This window comes from Amblyomma americanum, chromosome 1, assembly GCF_052857255.1.
Source record: "Amblyomma americanum isolate KBUSLIRL-KWMA chromosome 1, ASM5285725v1, whole genome shotgun sequence".
Classification (NCBI taxonomy): Eukaryota; Metazoa; Arthropoda; class Arachnida; order Ixodida; family Ixodidae; genus Amblyomma; species Amblyomma americanum.
Genome location: NC_135497.1, coordinates 328001770 through 328023717, shown reverse-complemented (window position 1 = coordinate 328023717; position 21948 = coordinate 328001770). Strand labels below are relative to the sequence as shown.

The window sequence follows — 21948 nt, the reverse complement described above, 5'->3', positions numbered from 1 at the left end:
CCTCGACGTAACTGCGGACGGGCTCATTCGGAAGCTGGATCCTGGACTCGAGGAGTCGTTCGGCTCTTTCTTTCCTCACGACACTGGTGAATACCTTCAATAGTTCTCTCTTGAATAGCTCCCATGTCGTAAGGGACGACTCGTAGTTTTCGTACCACGTGCGTGCGGAGCCATCCAATGAGAAAAAAACGTGTCCAATCTTTGCCGCATCATCCCACTTGTTGAATGACGCAACGCGCTCAAATTGGTCCAACCATTCTTCAGGGTCTTCGCCTAGGGATCCATTGAAAGTTGGCGGCACCCGCGGCTGCTGCAGTATGATCGGTGTCGACATCTTTGGCGAGGTTGCGGTGCTGGTAGCAGCGTCTTTTTGCTGTCTGGTGCGGTCCGGCAGTTTCCCGAACTCAGGCTCCTCTCCCTGGAGACGTCGGCTGGCTCGCTGAGCTGCTGGTTCGTCCTCGGGTGTGAAGCGCTTAGGGCTGGGTTCACGACTTGAAGGGGGCGTCCGGAACATGGAAGTTACCCAGCACCTCCACCAGATGTCACGTAGTGGTGACGGCAGTCGAAGCAGCGATGAAGACGGACGAAAGGATCTTCTAAAAGAACTGTTTATTGGGCTGACTTGCACCCAAAATGGACTGAATCACTCAGCGGCGGTGAAGCGACAAGCGTGCTCGGCGGTCGTCGAACAGAATGCCCGCCGCAGTCGGCCGTGCTCAATTTAAAGCTGATAGCGAACATTCGAGATAAAGGGCGCAAGGTTACTAGAACATTCCGGAACAACGTAGAATCAGCTTTGCCTGGCTGCGATCAATCGACATAAATCTAGTCGCGTCTTGCGTCGCAAACAAAGCGATAAGGTGGTGTCGCGGCAGATTTGAAAAACGAACAAACACTGCAAATATTGGCGGCAATAGTAAACCAGCGCTAACATTTCTTGCACTGCAAATTAAGACTTTACATAACCAAGGTATCAGGATTCAAACTTTGGAAGTGGTATCCCAGGTTTAACATCCTGAAGCAACACATGGGCTATGAAGAAAACCACAGTGGACGGCTTCAGATTAATTTAGACCGCATGGGGTTCTTCAACGTGCATTGACGTCACACAGCACACCATTGTTTTTATGTTTTGCCATCGTCGAAATACTCCACTGCAGCAGGATCGGGATCGAACCCGCGACCCTGAGATCAGCAGCCGAACGCCAAAGCCACTAAGCCATATGGTGGGTGCTTCCAAATTTTCATCTAGCTGCTTTTTCTATGGACTGCTTCCCTGTCGCACTAAAGAATACAATACTTGCTTTAACTATTCGCTTAATAATTCTTTAGGCATGCTGTTTTGTCTTCGCTGAGAACGAATAAACAACGGAGGCTCCACAACCTTCACGCTGTCAGCAGGCAAAGGACACCTGCAGCTGCATTCCTTTAATACAAGCCCATGCATCGGTTTTTGTGGTTATACGCAGGTTGGAGTGGAACGTCAATTCTTATAAATGTCCGACATGAGTATGACGACATCCATACAGACAGAAGACAGCAACGGCAAACTGCAATACGGGCACTGCCTTTGATAAAAACAACTTACTTGTGTGGTGCATTCTTTTCAGCCATCTCCTGCTTCTCGATACAGCTAACTCATTGTTAGAAGCATAGAGAAGCAGTGAGCCACTCACAACTTGCCTCCGCGTCCCCCGGCTCTGCTTCTTGCATCGACCCTTTTTCCTTTAAAAGCGCTTACATCGAAAGGTGGGCGACCTGTCACATTTGCAAACAGCGCGCCTGCTTTGCACCTTGCTAGCCATGACGAAGCAAGTACGCATCGAAATGTTCACTGAATGTGGGGGAAGATAGAAATACATGAAAAGCATTTAACGCTCTAGCGCACAAATTCAATACGACGCAAATTTTTATTTTTCTCGTCGAGCAGCCACGATCTACCGCTGACGCTGATACTGTAGAAGCTTGGGCAAGTTGGTGTGACATGGTTTTTTCAGCAGCGCAGGGGACAAAGGACGGGACAAGTGCACAGACACGGCGCTGAACTTACAACTAGTTTATTGAGGTGGTTTTCACTACTTACAGTGGCAACCAATCACAAATGAAAAGACAGATACACAAAACAGATTGACGAAAATGACAATTCCTGAGCACAGGTCTACAGTAGCACAAGACCAGCTGCGCACGTTTTTCTATTCTCATCAAGGAAACGTAGTTCTTTATCAGACAGAGCTATTGAGGCAACGCTTACGCATTCATCTTTGAATTTATGGATTTCATGAGCTTCAATGATTTCATGAGTGATTTTTGTTCTATTATCTGACAGCACTCGACACTGAGTGAAAACAGAATAACACGGTGGTATTTTGTTCTTTTTTCTTTCCTGTGTGCAGTTTCTGCAATGAATGCCAAGGTGACGGGAAGCGGTGCCGCTCACGTTGTTGTTGTGTTCCCGCAGCCGGTCGTTGAGGCAACGACCAGTTTGCCCCGTGTAGTGCTTGTCACATGTAAGCAAAAACCTGTACACAACATTGCTACTACATGGTACAAAACCTTTTCGGTGTTTCTTATTACAGCCAACCGTCCTTTTATTGCTGCTGTTTACAATATGGCAGAGTTTGGAGAGCTTATCGGGCGCGGAAAAAACAACGTTTATATCGGCACGCGCTCCCACCCTTTTCAGATTATGTGAAATGCGGTGTAGATAAGGAATAACCACATACTTTCTTTTTTCTTCCTTGGGCCTTTCACTGGAATCTCTGCGGCCTGAATTAATGATTTCTCTTAGCAGGCTCTCTGATATTGCAATCAGAAGGTCGGAAGGGTATCCTGCTGCTTGTAAGCGTACCACCTGATTTTGATAGCTGCCTTGCATCGCATGATGGCATGATTTTTCTAGGGCATTTCTTAAACACAACTTTGCGATGCCGCGCTTTACAAGCTTAGAATGTGCTGAAGCGAAAGGCGTGAGGGGCTTCTGGCATCGTGGCTCGTAACGCCAGCACACATGGCTATTCTTGAGGAACATGGCAAGATCTAAAAAACGTAACTTTCCTTCAGAAGGCGTTTCATGCGTTAAAACAAGAGGGTCAAGACAGGTGTGAAAAATTGATAAAACTTTCGAGACCGAGGCCCCTGCGTCAGTAACTCCACATGTCATCAAAACTAAAAAATCATCTACAAACCTAAAGACACGAGCCACGCTTTCGTCGAGTTGACTATCAAGGAGCTTGTCATGGTGCGGGAGATAAATGTCGCTCAGTATCGGAGCTATGCATGAACCAATGCCGACGCCATTGCTCTGGAGGTAAACAGATTCATTCCAGGTGGAAAATGTCGAGGTAAAGTAAAAAGTAAAGAGTTCCAAGAAGTTGCTATTGCTGATGCCTGCAGAACTCTGGAAAGCTACCACACCAAAGGAATCAATGCATTCTTCAACGCTTGCCAGCAGTTTCTTTTGCGGAAGGGAATAATATAAATCTTTTATATCGATAGAGCAGGCCGAAAAGCCTTTCGCTGGGTTTTGTTGCAAGAAAGCGATTACTTGGTTAGAACTCTTCACCTGAAAAGGGTCGTCAATGGTTAAGAGGTTCAGCTTGTCTTGCAATAAATAACGCGACAGACTTTTGCCATGTGCAATCCTCGGAGACTATTGCTCGAAGTGGGCAGTCCAGCTTGTGAGTTTTGGCTGTGGAGAATATCTTTAAGCAGGACCCCTTGCTTTTCTCTATACACTTGGCTAGGGATTCCAAATTCATTTGTGCACACATTTTCTGTGCTCGGGCTTTCACTTTACTTAGAGTGACATCGTTTCTCTGCCGGAAAGTCGAACTGATAGCATTTTCTGCTTTCGATAAGTAGAGCGCTTTTGGCATCACAGCAAAACCTCCCTCTTTACCAGCCTGTAATAGGGTCAGGGAGTTGTTCTTTAAAAACGAAACGGTGAATTTGATTGAAATTCTACACCTGGTAGGTCTACACTTTGCCAAAATGTACACTCCATCTGAAACACATCGGTCCACTTCAGGAGCCACTGCTAGGCTGGAAACTTGTCTCACCATCGCAAGAAGTTCCGATGCCGATTGCCTGGGTTCCACGGCAAACTTTGGTCCTCGTCTAAGGACGCCTTGTACTTGTTCCGGCAAGGACACTTCACCATAGGTGTGGACCGGACTGTGCATCTTCTTAGTGATGGCTCGAAGCTGCGGCAGCGCGCACTGCCATAAGAATTCCGTAGTCCTGTCTGCCGTCTGAGGTCCAGCGCCGCCATTCAAGTGCACCATGAGCTGAAGATGTGCCGCTGTGTGCTCTCAGGAAGAGCCATTCTCTGTACAGGCAAAATCACTCGTCAAATCATTGAAGCTCATGAAATCCATAAATTCAAAGATGAATGCGTAAGCGCTGCCTCAATAGCTCTGTCTGATAAAGTACTACGTTTCCTTGATGAGAATAGAAAAACGTGCGCAGCTGGTCTTGTGCCACTGTAGACCTGTGCTCAGGAATTGTCATTTTCGTCAATCTGTTTTGTGTATCTGTCTTTTCATTCGAGATTGGTTGCCACTGTATTTAAGTAGTGAAAATCACCTCAATAAACCTGTTGTAAGTTCAGCGCCGTGTCTGTGCACTTGTCACGTCCTTTGTCCCCTGTGCTGCTGAAAAAACCGCTGACGAGCGAAGGCACGGAGGGGACACAAGGACATGTTCCTGGAAAATTTTAAAAGTTTTCGAGCAGCCAGCTACGCAGAAGTAAGACCCTTTACGTCACTGAAGACTTACATTTAAATATATTCGCGACTAATCAATACTCCACACTATGTAATATCAAAACACAAGCTTATCACAACAGCACGCTGAAACGGACAGGGACAGCAGCAGACACGACCCGCTCACGCTTCGCGGCCTGGCCAACAGGCGGCGCAGCTAATGCAATGAGCATGGGCTATAGTTTTCATGCGTCTGTGTCAAAGTAGGTGCTATGTAAAATGCGTTTGATCTTTCATCATAGATCCCAGCATGGTGACAATCTTCCTTGTTGAACATGTCTGCTGTACACCTAAGGGACTTGACTAAGAAGCAAACAAGTGGAGTTTTTTTTCTCGTAATGCAATGAGAAACAATCTTGAATTGCTACAGTTCTGGCAAGATAGAGACTTGGGACATACTGTGAATAAAACATGTGCATTTGTCAGCAAAATGCTTGGTGTTAGTGCATGGACAGCGTTTAATGGAAAGAAGGAGAGGCAAGAGTAAGCAGGTGGAAGTGGTCGACACCCAGCACAGAATGGCCAGGAAGTGGAGATTAGCGGCGTAGCACCCTGTATGACAACTTCCCAAAGCTGGCATTGAGGTCATGGATGCACAACTTTTCCCAGCACTATGTTAGATGGTAACTGCATGGCATATGCTTTAAAGGGGTCCAGACACAAAGTTTTTCGGTGTCAGTTTATTTGCCTTCAAAGAGGCCTACGGGCCTAGCAATCATGAAAATAAGAGCAAAACACCAGTGCACAGTGTGAATAATTAATTACAAGCCATTTTGTACACAAAGCCTTTGGTCTCAGTCAGCGCCAGCGCTGAAGTGAACAACACCCGAGTTCAGCGACGTCACAATAATTAAAGCAAGTGCACCATGACATCACTCGATGTGGGTGGAAATAGTTTCGTTTATGGGGGTTAAACGTCCGAAAGCGACTCAGGCTATGAGGGAGGTTGTAGTGAAGGGCTCCGCAAAATTTCCACCACCTGGGGTTCTTTAATGTGCACTGAGGTCGAATGGTACACAGGCCTCTAGAATTTCACCTCCATCGAAATTCGACCACCGCGACCGGGATCGAACTCGCGTCTTTCAGGTCAGCAGTCAAGCGCCATAACCACTGAGCCGCGGAGGCAGCCCGATGTGGGTGGAAATGGCGAGAGGCTCATCGGACAGCATTAAAAACAACCATAACTTATGTTCCACTCAAAGCCTGCGCCAGACACTTGCAAGATGGCAACTTCTTACGCCCATGAAAGAAATCGTACGGTAACTAACCCCTCTCTCCTCTCCCACTACCGACCCATACCACCTTCCTGCCCTGTGTGCAATGCTCAAAAGGCAAACCTGACTGATATCTTCGGGATCTGTCCGGCTTCCCCTCCACCCAGCAGGCCGGAGCCACTCCAAACATGGGAGGACTGGGAGACCTCACTACGCTCCACAGATCAGGCGCGACAGAAGATCGTTGCCACCTGTGCGGCCAGCGTCATGGACCTTTTAGCCTGAACGTTTGAGTGCGGTGTGGTCGTGCGGGGACCCAGGGGTCCTGGGAGGCCCGAATTCCTCTGCACAATAAAGTCTTTCTTTCTCTCTCACTCTCATGCCGTTCATTGCGTTTAAAATTTTGTGTCTGCACCCCTTTAGGGACTATAGACACCAAATTTTTTCTTGCGTGTTTTCTTCTTTCAAACGATATCGTAGACATTCGTATACATGAAGCACCCTGTGGTATTTGTGTACGACCGTTAAATAGTTTATAATTGAATTTCTTCTTCACGCTGTTTCGGTTTCGTCGACCGAAGGACGACTGTGACGTCAAGTTGATGTTTTGGCCACGTGATCAACTGGAAAAACTTTAATATAATCACTAACAGGCTTGTCATTCCATGCCTTGGAAGATGCTGGATTAAATGTCATGGTGAATTAAATCTACATATCAGCGATTATATTACAGTTTTTCTAGTAGATCACGCGAACAAAACATCAACTTCGCGTCACAGTCGTCGTTCAGTCAACTAAACCGAAACAGCACGAGAGAAGAAATTCAATCAAATTGTTTAGCGGTTGTAGGAAAATATCACCCGGTAACTCATGTATTCTAATGCGTAACGCATCATTTGACAGAAGAAAACGCACAATAAAATTACACTAACTGCCCACTGAAAGAGAAGACACTTTCGCAAGGCAGGAAAGCTACCTAAGGTACAAGATGGTAGGTTCCCAGAATATTTACCTGGATGAGATATGTGCAACGGCAGCAAGCGCAGTATTGGTGGAAGGACAGAACAGCGAGCGTGTGCTGCTTGTGCCAAGATCAGGACAACCATGGCCTGGAGCAGGCTGCCAGGGAAGGGCCACCGCATCATTGTGATGCACATCAGCAGTGAGAAAGGCCCATCAACGGCCGCCTGTATGTTTCCTGCAGAAAAACGAAAAGGGTGAAGACTGCTATGAAGATACGGGTGGCAATCATTTTGAGATGTTTGCACTCATGTGCTCCAGAGGCAGACAAGAGAAACATCGTAGCGAAACACAAGCAGTTGTGCCATTCACATCTGGACGAAGCAATGCCGACAACAGTTTTACACAAAGAAGCAGTTCAGCAGTAGCTGACAGAGAGAACACTAATGGAACGCTATGATGCCAACAATGTGGCTCCCATAAATCATGAAGCTGCCCAAACTGTGTGTTGTCAAATACCATGTAGGTGTCGCTGTGGCGAGGGCTGGCAACGTCAAGCTCTGGCTCCCACCTAAGCTTTAACCTATGGACTTTCTCTGGGTACAAGTTAATAATGATACCAAGAATGAGCATAAAGATTTATGGCTTCCTTTGGTGGAAGCTCTGCTCATAAACAAGACACCAACGGTTTCAGCAGAAAAGTGGAGGAATTGTGCACACCACGCCATGAATAATGATGAAAAATTCAGAGCAAACTCTGCCAGCGGCCCTCATATTCATTAACACATACGAGTTTCACAAAACATAACTATGTAGCACATCGGCTCTGGGATGCATCACAATAGTGTCACGTAGTGGTGACGGCAGTCGAAGCAGCGATGAAGACGGACGAAAGGATCTTCTAAAAGAACTGTTTATTGGGCTGACTTGCACCCAAAACGGACTGAATCACTCGGCGGCGGCGAAGCGCCAAGCGTGCTCGGCAGTCGTCGAACAGAATGCCCGCCGCAGTCGGCCGTGCTCAATTTAAAGCTGATAGCGAGCATTCGAGATAAAGGGCGCAAAGTTACTAGAACATTCCGGAACAACGTAGAATGAGCTTTGCCTGGCTGCGATCAATCGAGATAAATCTAGTCGCGTCTTGCGTCGCAAACAAAGCAATAAGGTGGTGTCGCGGCAGATTTGAAAAACGAACAAACACTGCAAATATTGGCGGCATTACTGCCCTCTCAAAGAAGCATCGACCCGATGCATTAAAACAAATAATGCGACTAGTAAGGGAAAAAAACGGATCTTGCGAAAATAGAGCATGGAAATGCAGCGGCCTTTAGCGCGCATAATACGGCTTCAGACGGACTACATGGACAACTTCTGGTCGTACGCGGCGTCGCTGGGATGCAGTCATTGCGTCAGGGATGACTTCATAATCCAGTTCACCCAGCCGATGAAGAACCTTGTACGGGCCGAAATAGCGGCGCAAAAGCTTTTCACTCAATCCACGGCGGCGAATGGGCGTCCACACCCAGACTTGGTCTCCTGGCTTGTATTCCGCGTTGCGTCTTCGTAGGTTGTAGCGTCTGGCGTCGGACCGCTGCTGATCTTTGATCCGTAATCGGGCAAGCCTTCGAGCTTCTTCTGCGCGTTGAAGGTAGGCGGCAACGTCGACGTTCTCTTCTTCTGTAAAGTTGGGCAGCATGGCGTCTAGCGTGGTCGTGGCATCCCTGCCATGGACGAGCCTAAAAGGTGTCATCTGGGTGGTCTCCTGCACTGCGGTGTTGTAGGCGAAGACGACGTAAGGCAGGATGACATCCCAGGTTTTATGTTCGGCATCGACATACATAGCGAGCATATCGGCGATGGTTTTGTTCAGGCGCTCGGTCAGTCCGTTGGTCTGCGGATGGTATGCAGTTGTCCTCCGGTGGCTGGTTTGGCTGTAGCGCAGGATGGCTTGCGTGAGTTCCGCCGTAAATGCTGTTCCTCTGTCCGTGATGAGCACATCGGGGGCGCCGTGTCGAAGAAGAATGCACTCCACGAAAAATTTGGCCACTTCTGCTGCTGTTCCGTTCGGTAGGGCTTTCGCCTCGGCGTAGCGGGTCAGGCTATGATGATCCACTTATTTCCAGATGTTGACGTTGGAAAAGGGCCAAGCAAGTCCATGCCAATCTGCTGAAAGGGTCTTGAGGGAGGTTCAATGGGGTTCAGAAATCCTGCTGGTCGTGTGGGAGGAGTCTTTCGTCGCTGACAATCTCGGCATGTTTTCACATAGTGTGCGACATCGGCAGACAGTCGGGCCCAGTAATACTTGTCTTGAATGCGGCGGAGGGTGCGAGTAAACCCTAGCTGTCCAGCTGTCGGCTCGTCGTGTGAAGCCTGTAGAACTTCTTCGCGGAGACAAGTAGGTACAACAAGGAGGTAGGCTGCTTTGTTCGCTGTAAAGTTCTTCTTCACAAGGACCTCATTCTGCACACAGAAAGAAGACAGTCCTCGCTTGAATGATGCGGGGGGTGAAGGAACCTTGCCTTCCAGGTACTCGATGAGGCCTTTTAGGTTGGGGTCCGAGCGTTGCTGCTGAGCAAAAGAGCTTGCGCTGATGGGTCCCAGGAAGGCGTCCTCATCGTCGTCCAGCGGCGGTGCATCTACAGGGGCTCGTGAGAGGCAATCGGCGTCAGTGTGCTTGCGTCCGGACTTGTAAACGACGGTGACGTCAAACTCCTGGAGACGCAGACTCCATCGAGCGAGTCGGCCAGAGGGATCCTTCAAAATGGCAAGCCAGCAGAGCGCGTGGTGGTCGCTGACCACCTTGAACGGCCGTCCGTAGAGGTAGGGGCGGAATTTTGACGTAGCCCAGATGATGGCAAGGCACTCCTTCTCAGTGGTCAAATAGTTAGCCTCGGCCTTAGAAAAGGAACGGCTAGCGTATGCGATGACCTTCTCCAGCCCGTCACTTTTTTGAACGAGAACGGCGCCTAGTCCCACGCTGCTTGCGTCGGTATGAACTTCAGTATCGGCGTTTTCATCAAAATGCGCAAGGATCGGTGGGGACTGTAAACGACGCTGAAGTTCCTTGAAGGCTTCTGCTTGCGGCGCTTCCCATTTAAACGGCACGTCTGCCTTCGTCAGTTGGGTCAGGGGCTCGGCGATGCGCGAAAAGTTTTTCACAAATCGTCGGTAATATGCGCATAGTCCGAGAAATCTGCGCACTGCTTTCTTATCGGCCGGCGGTTGAAACTGTTCGATAGCGGCTGTTTTCTGCGGGTCTGGGCGTACTCCTTCCTTGCTAACGATGTGGCCTAGAAACAGCAGCTCTTCGTAGGCAAAGTGGCATTTCTCTGCTTTCAAGGTTAGGCCAGACGACTTGATTGCGTCTAGTACTGTTCGAAGTCTTTTGAGGTGCTCTTCAAAGTTCGAGGCGAAGACAACGACGTCATCTAAATATACCAGACAAATCTGCCACTTCAGGCCTGCCAGCACTGTATCCATTACCCGCTGAAACGTCGCTGGTGCGGAACAGAGACCAAATGGCATCACCTTGAACTCAAACAGCCCATCCGGAGTTATGAATGCCGTCTTCTCGCGATCTCTTTCGTCGACCTCAATTTGCCAGTAGCCGCTCTTGAGGTCCATCGATGAGAAATATTTGGCGTTGCAGAGGCGGTCCAGTGTGTCGTCGATGCGGGGGAGGGGGTAGACGTCCTTCTTTGTTATGTTGTTCAAGCGGCGGTAATCCACGCAGAATCGAAGTGCGCCGTCTTTCTTTCTCACTAGAACAACCGGTGCCGCCCATGGGCTGTTTGAAGGCTGGATGACGTCGTCGCGAAGCATTTCTTCGACTTGGTCCCGGATGGCTTGTCGTTCTCGCGGAGACACACGGTAGGGGCTTTGACGGAGAGGTCGGACGTGTTGATCCGTTATAATGCGATGCTTGGCAATTGGCGTCTGTCGCACCTTCGGCGATGTCGAAAAGCACTCACTGTAGTTTTGAAGCAGATTGCGGATCTGGTCTTGTCTGTTCCGGTGCAGGGCTGGGTTGATGTCGAAAGTGGGCGAGTTCTCTTGGTCAGGCGGTTCTTCTGCAGAGGGGTCGGAGAGGGCGAAGGAATCTTGTACGTCAGATATTTCGTCGTAGAAAGCAATCGTCGTTCCTCTGTTAATATGCCGGTATTCTTCGCTGAAGTTAGTCAGCAGTACTTCGGCCTGGCCATTGCGGAAATGTGCGATGCCTCTTGCGATGCTGATTCCTCGGTCTAGTAGCAACTGCATGTTCCCCTCGATGATGGCTTTAGTGTTTATGGCTTTCGTGGCGCCTACGGTCACGATAACGCTTGAACGGGGTGGGACGCTCACTTCTTCCTCCAGGACACTTAGGGCAACGTGATTTTCCCGAGTTTTCATCGAAGCGATGGCTTCGTCCGTCGAAAGCGTGATCAGCTTGGATCGCAGGTCGATGATCGCCTGATGCTCATTAAAGAAATCCATACCCAAGATCACTTCGCGGGAGCATTGCGGTAGCACAACAAAGGTCGCAGGATAGGTATGTCCTTTGACAGTCACTCGCGCTGTGCATCGTCCTGGTGGCGTAATGAGGTGGCCCCCAGCGGTGCGAATTTGTGGGCCGTCCCAAGCCGTTGTGACTTTTCTGAGCTGCGCAGCGAATGTTCCATTCATCACCGAGTAATCGGCTCCTATGTCGACTAGAGAGGTAACTTTCCGGCCGTCGATAGTCACTTCTAGGTCGGAGGTCCTGGCTCTTGCATTGCATGTCGCTCTCGGCGTCGGGTCACGGCTTCGTCGCGTATGCGAGTCACGGGTTGGGCGTGTGGTCGAAGCTCCTCTGGGTGGCGGCGTCGATTTCAAGGTAGCTTGCGTCGTGGTCAAGGTTCTCATTGTGTGCGGCGTCGGTGCAGCGAGTGTCGGTTCTTCATGCGGCGTCGCGGGTGCAGCGTCTTCATGGGGCGTGGTCGGTGGAGGATCTTCGACATTTAGCTCGTGAGCAACCTCACCTCCAGAGGTTGCTGCCTTTAGTTTCCCCTACGGGGGCTGGGCGACCTTCCTCGTACCGCGGCTGCGTAGCTGCGGCGTGGCGACGCAAAGCGCGAGGTTGACGGCGATGGTGGGCGCGAAAAGCGGTTCGGCGTGTACTCTTCTCGACGCAGGTACTCGTCGATTTGGTGCGGATGTTGTCCGAAGCGTGGTCGTGGGGCGTTAACGGCAAATCCTCGAAGACCGATACGTCGGTACGGGCAGTGACGAAGAATATGGCCGGCCTCACCGCAATGGAAGCACAACGGCCGGTTGTCGGAAGTCCTCCAGGCGTCGCATTTCCTGGGACTTGAGCGTCGGTCATAGGCTGGGCGGGCGGGGGCTGGGAGGCGGCGTTGTGGAACGATTGGCTCATCTCGGGGAGGACGTGGGGGTTGTCGCTGGGGCTGAGCAGTACTTACTGCAGCGGCGTAGGTCATGGCCTGGAGTTCTGTGGCCGTCGGGGTGCCAAGTGCCTGTTGCACTTCTTCCCGTACCACATCCATCAGAGTCGCTGCTTGTGGCTGTGGGGAAGATGGCAGTAATCGGCGTAGCTCCTCTCGGACGATTTCGCGGATAACTTCCCGCAAGCTGTCGCTGGTGGTGGCCGGCGTGTCCGAACGGATTGCACAGGCAGAGGAAGGGCGATTGTACTGCCGAGCTCGAACGTCGAGGGTATTCTCAATCGTGCAGGCTTCTTGCATAAACTCCTCGACTGTTTTTGGCGGCTGGCGGACGAGGCTTGCAAAGAGTTGTTCTTTTACGCCGCGCATTAAAAACTGAACTTTCTTTTCCTCGGTCATCCCAGGATCGGCGCGGCGAAATAGGCGCTTCATCTCCTCGACGTAACTGCGGACGGGCTCATTCGGAAGCTGGATCCTGGACTCGAGGAGTCGTTCGGCTCTTTCTTTCCTCACGACACTGGTGAATACCTTCAATAGTTCTCTCTTGAATAGCTCCCATGTCGTAAGGGACGACTCGTAGTTTTCGTACCACGTGCGTGCGGAGCCATCCAATGAGAAAAAAACGTGTCCAATCTTTGCCGCATCATCCCACTTGTTGAATGACGCAACGCGCTCAAATTGGTCCAACCATTCTTCAGGGTCTTCGCCTAGGGATCCATTGAAAGTTGGCGGCACCCGCGGCTGCTGCAGTATGATCGGTGTCGACATCTTTGGCGAGGTTGCGGTGCTGGTAGCAGCGTCTTTTTGCTGTCTGGTGCGGTCCGGCAGTTTCCCGAACTCAGGCTCCTCTCCCTGGAGACGTCGGCTGGCTCGCTGAGCTGCTGGTTCGTCCTCGGGTGTGAAACGCTTAGGGCTGGGTTCACGACTTGAAGGGGGCGTCCGGAACATGGAAGTTACCCAGCACCTCCACCAGATGTCACGTAGTGGTGACGGCAGTCGAAGCAGCGATGAAGACGGACGAAAGGATCTTCTAAAAGAACTGTTTATTGGGCTGACTTGCACCCAAAATGGACTGAATCACTCAGCGGCGGTGAAGCGACAAGCGTGCTCGGCGGTCGTCGAACAGAATGCCCGCCGCAGTCGGCCGTGCTCAATTTAAAGCTGATAGCGAACATTCGAGATAAAGGGCGCAAGGTTACTAGAACATTCCGGAACAACGTAGAATCAGCTTTGCCTGGCTGCGATCAATCGACATAAATCTAGTCGCGTCTTGCGTCGCAAACAAAGCGATAAGGTGGTGTCGCGGCAGATTTGAAAAACGAACAAACACTGCAAATATTGGCGGCAATAGTAAACCAGCGCTAACATTTCTTGCACTGCAAATTAAGACTTTACATAACCAAGGTATCAGGATTCAAACTTTGGAAGTGGTATCCCAGGTTTAACATCCTGAAGCAACACATGGGCTATGAAGAAAACCACAGTGGACGGCTCCAGATTAATTTAGACCGCATGGGGTTCTTCAACGTGCATTGACGTCACACAGCACACCATTGTTTTTATGTTTTGCCATCGTCGAAATACTCCACTGCAGCAGGATCGGGATCGAACCCGCGACCCTGAGATCAGCAGCCGAACGCCAAAGCCACTAAGCCATATGGTGGGTGCTTCCAAATTTTCATCTAGCTGCTTTTTCTATGGACTGCTTCCCTGTCACACTAAAGAATACAATACTTGCTTTAACTATTCGCTTAATAATTCTTTAGGCATGCTGTTTTGTCTTCGCTGGGAACGAATAAACAACTGAGGCTCCTCAACCTTCACGCTGTCAGCAGGCAAAGGACACCTGCAGCTGCATTCCTTTAATACAAGCCCATGCATCGGTTTTTGTGGTTATACGCAGGTTGGAGTGGAACGTCAATTCTTATAAATGTCCGACATGAGTATGACGACATCCATACAGACACAAGACAGCAACGGCAAACTGCAATACGGGCACTGCCTTTGATAAAAACAACTTACTTGTGTGGTGCATTCTTTTCAGCCATCTCCTGCTTCTCGATACAGCTAACTCATTGTTAGAAGCATACAGAAGCAGTGAGCCACTCACAACTTGCCTCCACGTCCCCCGGCTCTGCTTCTTGCATCGACCCTTTTTCCTTTAAAAGCGCTTACATCGAAAGGTGGGCGACCTGTCACATTTGCAAACAGCGCGCCTGCTTTGCACCTTGCTAGCCATGACGAAGCAAGTACGCATCGAAATGTTCACTGAATGTGGGGGAAGATAGAAATACATGAAAAGCATTTAACGCTCTAGCGCACAAATTCAATACGACGCAAATTTTTATTTTTCTCGTCGAGCAGCCACGATCTACCGCTGACGCTGATACTGTAGAAGCTTGGGCAAGTTGGTGTGACATGGTTTTTTCAGCAGCGCAGGGGACAAAGGACGGGACAAGTGCACAGACACGGCGCTGAACTTACAACTAGTTTATTGAGGTGGTTTTCACTACTTACAGTGGCAACCAATCACAAATGAAAAGACAGATACACAAAACAGATTGACGAAAATGACAATTCCTGAGCACAGGTCTACAGTAGCACAAGACCAGCTGCGCACGTTTTTCTATTCTCATCAAGGAAACGTAGTTCTTTATCAGACAGAGCTATTGAGGCAATGCTTACGCATTCATCTTTGAATTTATGGATTTCATGAGCTTCAATGATTTCACGAGTGATTTTTGTTCTATTATCTGACAGCACTCGACACTGAGTGAAAACAGAATAACACGGTGGTTTTTTGTTCTTTTTTCTTTCCTGTGTGCAGTTTCTGCAATGAATGCCAAGGTGACGGGAAGCGGTGCCGCTCACGTTGTTGTTGTGTTCCCGCAGCCGGTCGTTGAGGCAACGACCAGTTTGCCCCGTGTAGTGCTTGTCACATGTAAGCAGAAACCTGTACACAACATTGCTACTACATGGTACAAAACCTTTTCGGTGTTTCTTATTACAGCCAACCGTCCTTTCACTGCTGCTGTTTACAATATGGCAGAGTTTGGAGAGCTTATCGGGCGCGGAAAAAACAACGTTTATATCGGCACGCGCTCCCACCCTTTTCAGATTATGTGAAATGCGGTGTAGATAAGGAATAACCACATACTTTCTTTTTTCTTCCTTGGGCCTTTCAGTGGAATCTCTGCGGCCTGAATTAATGATTTCTCTTAGCAGGCTCTCTGATATTGCAATCAGAAGGTCGGAAGGGTATCCTGCTGCTTGTAAGCGTACCACCTGATTTTGATAGCTGTCTTGCATCGCATGATGGCATGATTTTTCTAGGGCATTTCTTAAACACAACTTTGCGATGCCGCGCTTTACAAGCTTAGAATGTGCAGAAGCGAAAGGCGTGAGGGGCTTCTGGCATCGTGGCTCGTAACGCCAGCACACATGGCTATTCTTGAGGAACATGGCAAGATCTAAAAAACGTAACTTTCCTTCAGAAGGCGTTTCATGCGTCAAAACAAGAGGGTCAAGACAGGTGTGAAAAATTGATAAAACTTTCGAGACCGAGGCCCCTGCGTCAGTAACTGCACATGTCATCAAAACTAAAAAATCATCTACAAACCTAAAGACACGAGCCACGCTTTCGTCGAGTTGACTATCAAGGAGCTTGTCATGGTGCGCGAGATAAATGTCGCTCAGTATCGGAGCTATGCATGAACCAATGCCGACGCCATTGCTCTGGAGGTAAACAGATTCATTCCAGGTGGAAAATGTCGAGTTAAAGTAAAAAGTAAAGAGTTCCAAGAAGTTGCTATTGCTGATGCCTGCAGAACTCTGGAAAGCTACCACACCAAAGGAATCAATGCATTCTTCAACGCTTGCCAGCAGTTTCTTTTGCGGAAGGGAATAATATAAATCTTTTATATCGATAGAGCAGGCCGAAAAGCCTTTCGCTGGGTTTTGTTGAAAGAAAGCGATTACTTGGTTAGAACTCTTCACCTGAAAAGGGTCGTCAATGGTTAAGAGGTTCAGCTTGTCTTGCAATAAATAACGCGACAGACTTTTGCCATGTGCCATCCTCGGAGACTATTGCTCGAAGTGGGCAGTCCAGCTTGTGAGTTTTGGCTGTGGAGAATATCTTTAAGCAGGACCCCTTGCTTTTCTCTATACACTTGGCTAGGGATTCCAAATTCATTTGTGCACACATTTTCTGTGCTCGGGCTTTCACTTTACTTAGAGTGACATCGCTTCTCTGCCGGAAAGTCGAACTGATAGCATTTTCTGCTTTCGATAAGTAGAGCGCTTTTGGCATCACAGCAAAACCTCCCTCTTTACCAGCCTGTAATAGGGTCAGCGAGTTGTTCTTTAAAAACGAAACGGTGAATTTGATTGGAATTCTACACCTGGTAGGTCTACACTTTGCCAAAATGTACACTCCATCTGAAACACATCGGTCCACTTCAGGAGCCACTGCTAGGCTGGAAACTTGTCTCACCATCGCAAGAAGTTCCGATGCCGATTGCCTGGGTTCCACGGCGAACTTTGGTCCTCGTCTAAGGACGCCTTGTACTTGTTCCGGCAAGGACACTTCACCATAGGTGTGGACCGGACTGTGCATCTTCTTAGTGATGGCTCGAAGCTGCGGCAGCGCGCACTGCCATAAGAATTCCGTAGTCCTGTCTGCCGTCTGAGGTCCAGCGCCGCCATTCAAGTGCACCATGAGCTGAAGATGTGCCGCTGTGTGCTCTCAGGAAGAGCCATTCTCTGTACAGGCAAAATCACTCGTCAAATCATTGAAGCTCATGAAATCCATAAATTCAAAGATGAATGCGTAAGCGCTGCCTCAATAGCTCTGTCTGATAAAGTACTACGTTTCCTTGATGAGAATAGAAAAACGTGCGCAGCTGGTCTTGTGCCACTGTAGACCTGTGCTCAGGAATTGTCATTTTCGTCAATCTGTTTTGTGTATCTGTCTTTTCATTTGAGATTGGTTGCCACTGTATTTAAGTAGTGAAAATCACCTCAATAAACCTGTTGTAAGTTCAGCGCCGTGTCTGTGCACTTGTCACGTCCTTTGTCCCCTGTGCTGCTGAAAAAACCGCTGACGAGCGAAGGCACGGAGGGGACACAAGGACATGTTCCTGGAAAATTTTAAAAGTTTTCGAGCAGCCAGCTACGCAGAAGTAAGACCCTTTACGTCACTGAAGACTTACATTTAAATATATTCGCGACTAATCAATACTCCACACTATGTAATATCAAAACACAAGCTTATCACAACAGCGCGCTGAAACGGACAGGGAGAGCAGCAGACACGACCCGCTCACGCTTCGCGGCCTGGCCAACAGGCGGCGCAGCTAATGCATAATGAGCATGGGCTATAGTTTTCATGCGTCTGTGTCAAAGTAGGTGCTATGTAAAATGCGTTTGATCTTTCATCATAGATCCCAGCATGGTGACAATCTTCCTTGTTGAACATGTCTGCTGTACACCTAAGGGACTTGACTAAGAAGCAAACAAGTGGAGTTTTTTTTCTCGTAATGCAATGAGAAACAATCTTTAATTGCTACAGTTCTGGCAAGATAGAGACTTGGGACATACTGTGAATAAAACATGTGCATTTGTCAGCAAAATGCTTGGTGTTAGTGCATGGACAGCGTTTAATGGAAAGAAGGAGAGGCAAGAGTAAGCAGGTGGAAGTGGTCGACACCCAGCACAGAATGGCCAGGAAGTGGAGATTAGCGGCGTAGCACCCTGTATGACAACTTCCCAAAGCTGGCATTGAGGTCATGGATGCACAACTTTTCCCAGCACTATGTTAGATGGTAACTGCATGGCATATGCTTTAAAGGGGTCCAGACACAAAGTTTTTCGGTGTCAGTTTATTTGCCTTCAAAGAGGCCTACAGGCCTAGCAATCATGAAAATAAGAGCAAAACACCAGTGCACAGTGTGAATAATTAATCACAAGCCATTTTGTACACAAAGCCTTTGGTCTCAGTCAGCGCCAGCGCTGAAGTGAACAACACCTGAGTTCAGCGACGTCACAATAATTAAAGCAAGTGCACCATGACATCACTCGATGTGGGTGGAAATAGTTTCGTTTATGGGGGTTAAACGTCCGAAAGCGACTCAGGCTATGAGGGAGGTTGTAGTGAAGGGCTCCGCAAAATTTCCACCACCTGGGGTTCTTTAATGTGCACTGACGTCGAATGGTACACGGGCCTCTAGAATTTCACCTCCATCGAAATTCGACCACCGCGACCGGGATCGAACTCGCGTCTTTCAGGTCAGCAGTCAAGCGCCATAACCACTGAGCCGCGGAGGCAGCCCGATGTGGGTGGAAATGGCGAGAGGCTCATCGGACAGCATTAAAAACAACCATAACTTATGTTCCACTCAAAGCCTGCGCCAGACACTTGCAAGATGGCAACTTCTTACGCCCATGAAAGAAATCGTACGGTAACTAACCCCTCTCTCCTCTCCCACTACCGACCCATACCACCTTCCTGCCCTGTGTGCAATGCTCAAAAGGCAAACCTGACTGATATCTTCGGGATCTGTCCGGCTTCCCCTCCACCCAGCAGGCCGGAGCCACTCCAAACATGGGAGGACTGGGAGACCTCACTACGCTCCACAGATCAGGCGCGACAGAAGATCGTTGCCACCTGTGCGGCCAGCGTCATGGACCTTTTAGCCTGAACGTTTGAGTGCGGTGTGGTCGTGCGGGGACCCAGGGGTCCTGGGAGGCCCGAATTCCTCTGCACAATAAAGTCTTTCTTTCTCTCTCTCTCTCATGCCGTTCATTGCGTTTAAAATTTTGTGTCTGCACCCCTTTAAGGACTATAGACACCAAATTTTTTCTTGCGTGTTTTCTTCTTTCAAACGATATCGTAGACATTCGTATACGTGAAGCACCCTGTGGTATTTGTGTACGACCGCTAAATAGTTTATAATTGAATTTCTTCTTCACGCTGTTTCGGTTTCGTCGACCGAAGGACGACTGTGACGTCAAGTTGATGTTTTGGCCACGTGATCAACTGGAAAAACTTTAATATAATCACTAACAGGCTTGTCATTCCATGCCTTGGAAGATGCTGGATTAAATGTCATGGTGAATTAAATCTACATATCAGCGATTATATTACAGTTTTTCTAGTAGATCACGCGAACAAAACATCAACTTCGCGTCACAGTCGTCGTTCAGTCAACTAAACCGAAACAGCACGAGAGAAGAAATTCAATCAAATTATTTAGCGGTTGTAGGAAAATATCACCCGGTAACTCATGTATTCTAATGCGTAACGCATCGTTTGACAGAAGAAAACGCACAATAAAATTACACTAACTGCCCACTGAAAGAGAAGACACTTTCGCAAGGCAGGAAAGCTACCTAAGGTACAAGATGGTAGGTTCCCAGAATATTTACCTGGATGAGATATGTGCAACGGCAGCAAGCGCAGTATTGGTGGAAGGACAGAACAGCGAGCGTGTGCTGCTTGTGCCAAGATCAGGACAACCATGGCCTGGAGCAGGCTGCCAGGGATGGGCCACCGCATCATTGTGATGCACATCAGCAGTGAGAAAGGCCCATCAACGGCTGCCTGTATGTTTCCTGCAGAAAAACGAAAAGGGTGAAGACTGCTATGAAGATACGGGTGGCAATCATTTTGAGATGTTTGCACTCATGTGCTCCAGAGGCAGACAAGAGAAACATCGTAGCGAAACACAAGCAGTTGTGCCATTCACATCTGGACGAAGCAATGCCGACAACAGTTTTACACAAAGAAGCAGTTCAGCAGTAGCTGACAGAGAGAACACTAATGGAACGCTATGATGCCAACAATGTGGCTCACATAAATCATGAAGCTGCCCAAACTGTGTGTTGTCAAATACCATGTAGGTGTCGCTGTGGCGAGGGCTGGCAACGTCAAGCTCTGGCTCCCACCTAAGCTTTAACCTATGGAGTTTCTCTGGGTACAAGTTAATAATGATACCAAGAATGAGCATAAAGATTTATGGCTTCCTTTGGTTGAAGCTCTGCTCATAAACAAGACACCAACGGTTTCAGCAGAAAAGTGGAGGAATTGTGCACACCACGCCATGAATAATGATGAAAAATTCAGAGCAAACTCTGCCAGCGGCCCTCATATTCATTAACACATACGAGTTTCACAAAACATAACTATGTAGCACATCGGCTCTGGGATGCATCACAATAATGTCACGTAGTGGTGACGGCAGTCGAAGCAGCGATGAAGACGGACGAAAGGATCTTCTAAAAGAACTGCTTATTGGGCTGACTTGCACCCAAAATGGACTGAATCACTCGGCGGCGGCGAAGCGCCAAGCGTGCTCGGCAGTCGTCGAACAGAATGCCCGCCGCAGTCGGCCGTGCTCAATTTAAAGCTGATAGCGAGCATTCGAGATAAAGGGCGCAAAGTTACTAGAACATTCCGGAACAACGTAGAATGAGCTTTGCCTGGCTGCGATCAATCGAGATAAATCTAGTCGCGTCTTGCGTCGCAAACAAAGCAATAAGGTGGTGTCGCGGCAGATTTGAAAAACGAACGAACACTGCAAATATTGGCGGCATTACTCCCCTCTCAAAGAAGCATCGACCCGATGCATTAAAACAAATAATGCGACTAGTAAGGGAAAAAAACGGATCTTGCGAAAATAGAGCATGGAAATGCAGCGGCCTTTAGCGCGCATAATACGACTTCAGACGGACTACATGGACAACTTCTGGTCGTACGCGGCGTCGCTGGGATGCAGTCATTGCGTCAGGGATGACTTCATAATCCAGTTCACCCAGCCGATGAAGAACCTTGTACGGGCCGAAATAGCGGCGCAAAAGCTTTTCACTCAATCCACGGCGGCGAATGGGCGTCCACACCCAGACTTGGTCTCCTGGCTTGTATTCCGCGTTGCGTCTTCGTAGGTTGTAGCGTCTGGCGTCGGACCGCTGCTGATCTTTGATCCGTAATCGGGCAAGCCTTCGAGCTTCTTCTGCGCGTTGAAGGTAGGCGGCAACGTCGACGTTCTCTTCTTCTGTAACGTTGGGCAGCATGGCGTCTAGCGTGGTCGTGGCATCCCTGCCATTGACGAGCCTAAAAGGTGTCATCTGGGTGGTCTCCTGCACTGCGGTGTTGTAGGCGAAGACGACGTAAGGCAGGATGACATCCCAGGTTTTATGTTCGGCATCGACATACATAGCGAGCATATCGGCGATGGTTTTGTTCAGGCGCTCGGTCAGTCCGTTGGTCTGCGGATGGTATGCAGTTGTCCTCCGGTGGCTGGTTTGGCTGTAGCGCAGGATGGCTTGCGTGAGTTCCACCGTAAATGCTGTTCCTCTGTCCGTGATGAGCACATCGGGGGCGCCGTGTCGAAGAAGAATGCACTCCACGAAAAATTTGGCCACTTCTGCTGCTGTTCCGTTTGGTAGGGCTTTCGCCTCGGCGTAGCGGGTCAGGCTATGATGATCCACTTATTTCCAGATGTTGACGTTGGAAAAGGGCCAAGCAAGTCCATGCCAATCTGCTGAAAGGGTCTTGAGGGAGGTTCAATGGGGTTCAGAAATCCTGCTGGT

At 49.0% G+C, this 21948-nt stretch overlaps 1 long non-coding RNA gene across 1 annotated transcript; it reads right to left on the bottom strand.

The window, feature by feature from the left end:
- Nucleotides 1–4063: 4063 nt before the first annotated feature.
- On the bottom strand, nucleotides 4064–19966 carry LOC144099289 (uncharacterized). The gene is made up of 4 exons (XR_013307369.1): nucleotides 19786–19966; nucleotides 16853–17121; nucleotides 6990–7175; nucleotides 4064–4327 (listed from the first exon to the last, which is right to left on the bottom strand). It is a non-coding gene; the product is annotated as an uncharacterized LOC144099289 (long non-coding RNA).
- Nucleotides 19967–21948: the final 1982 nt, after the last annotated feature.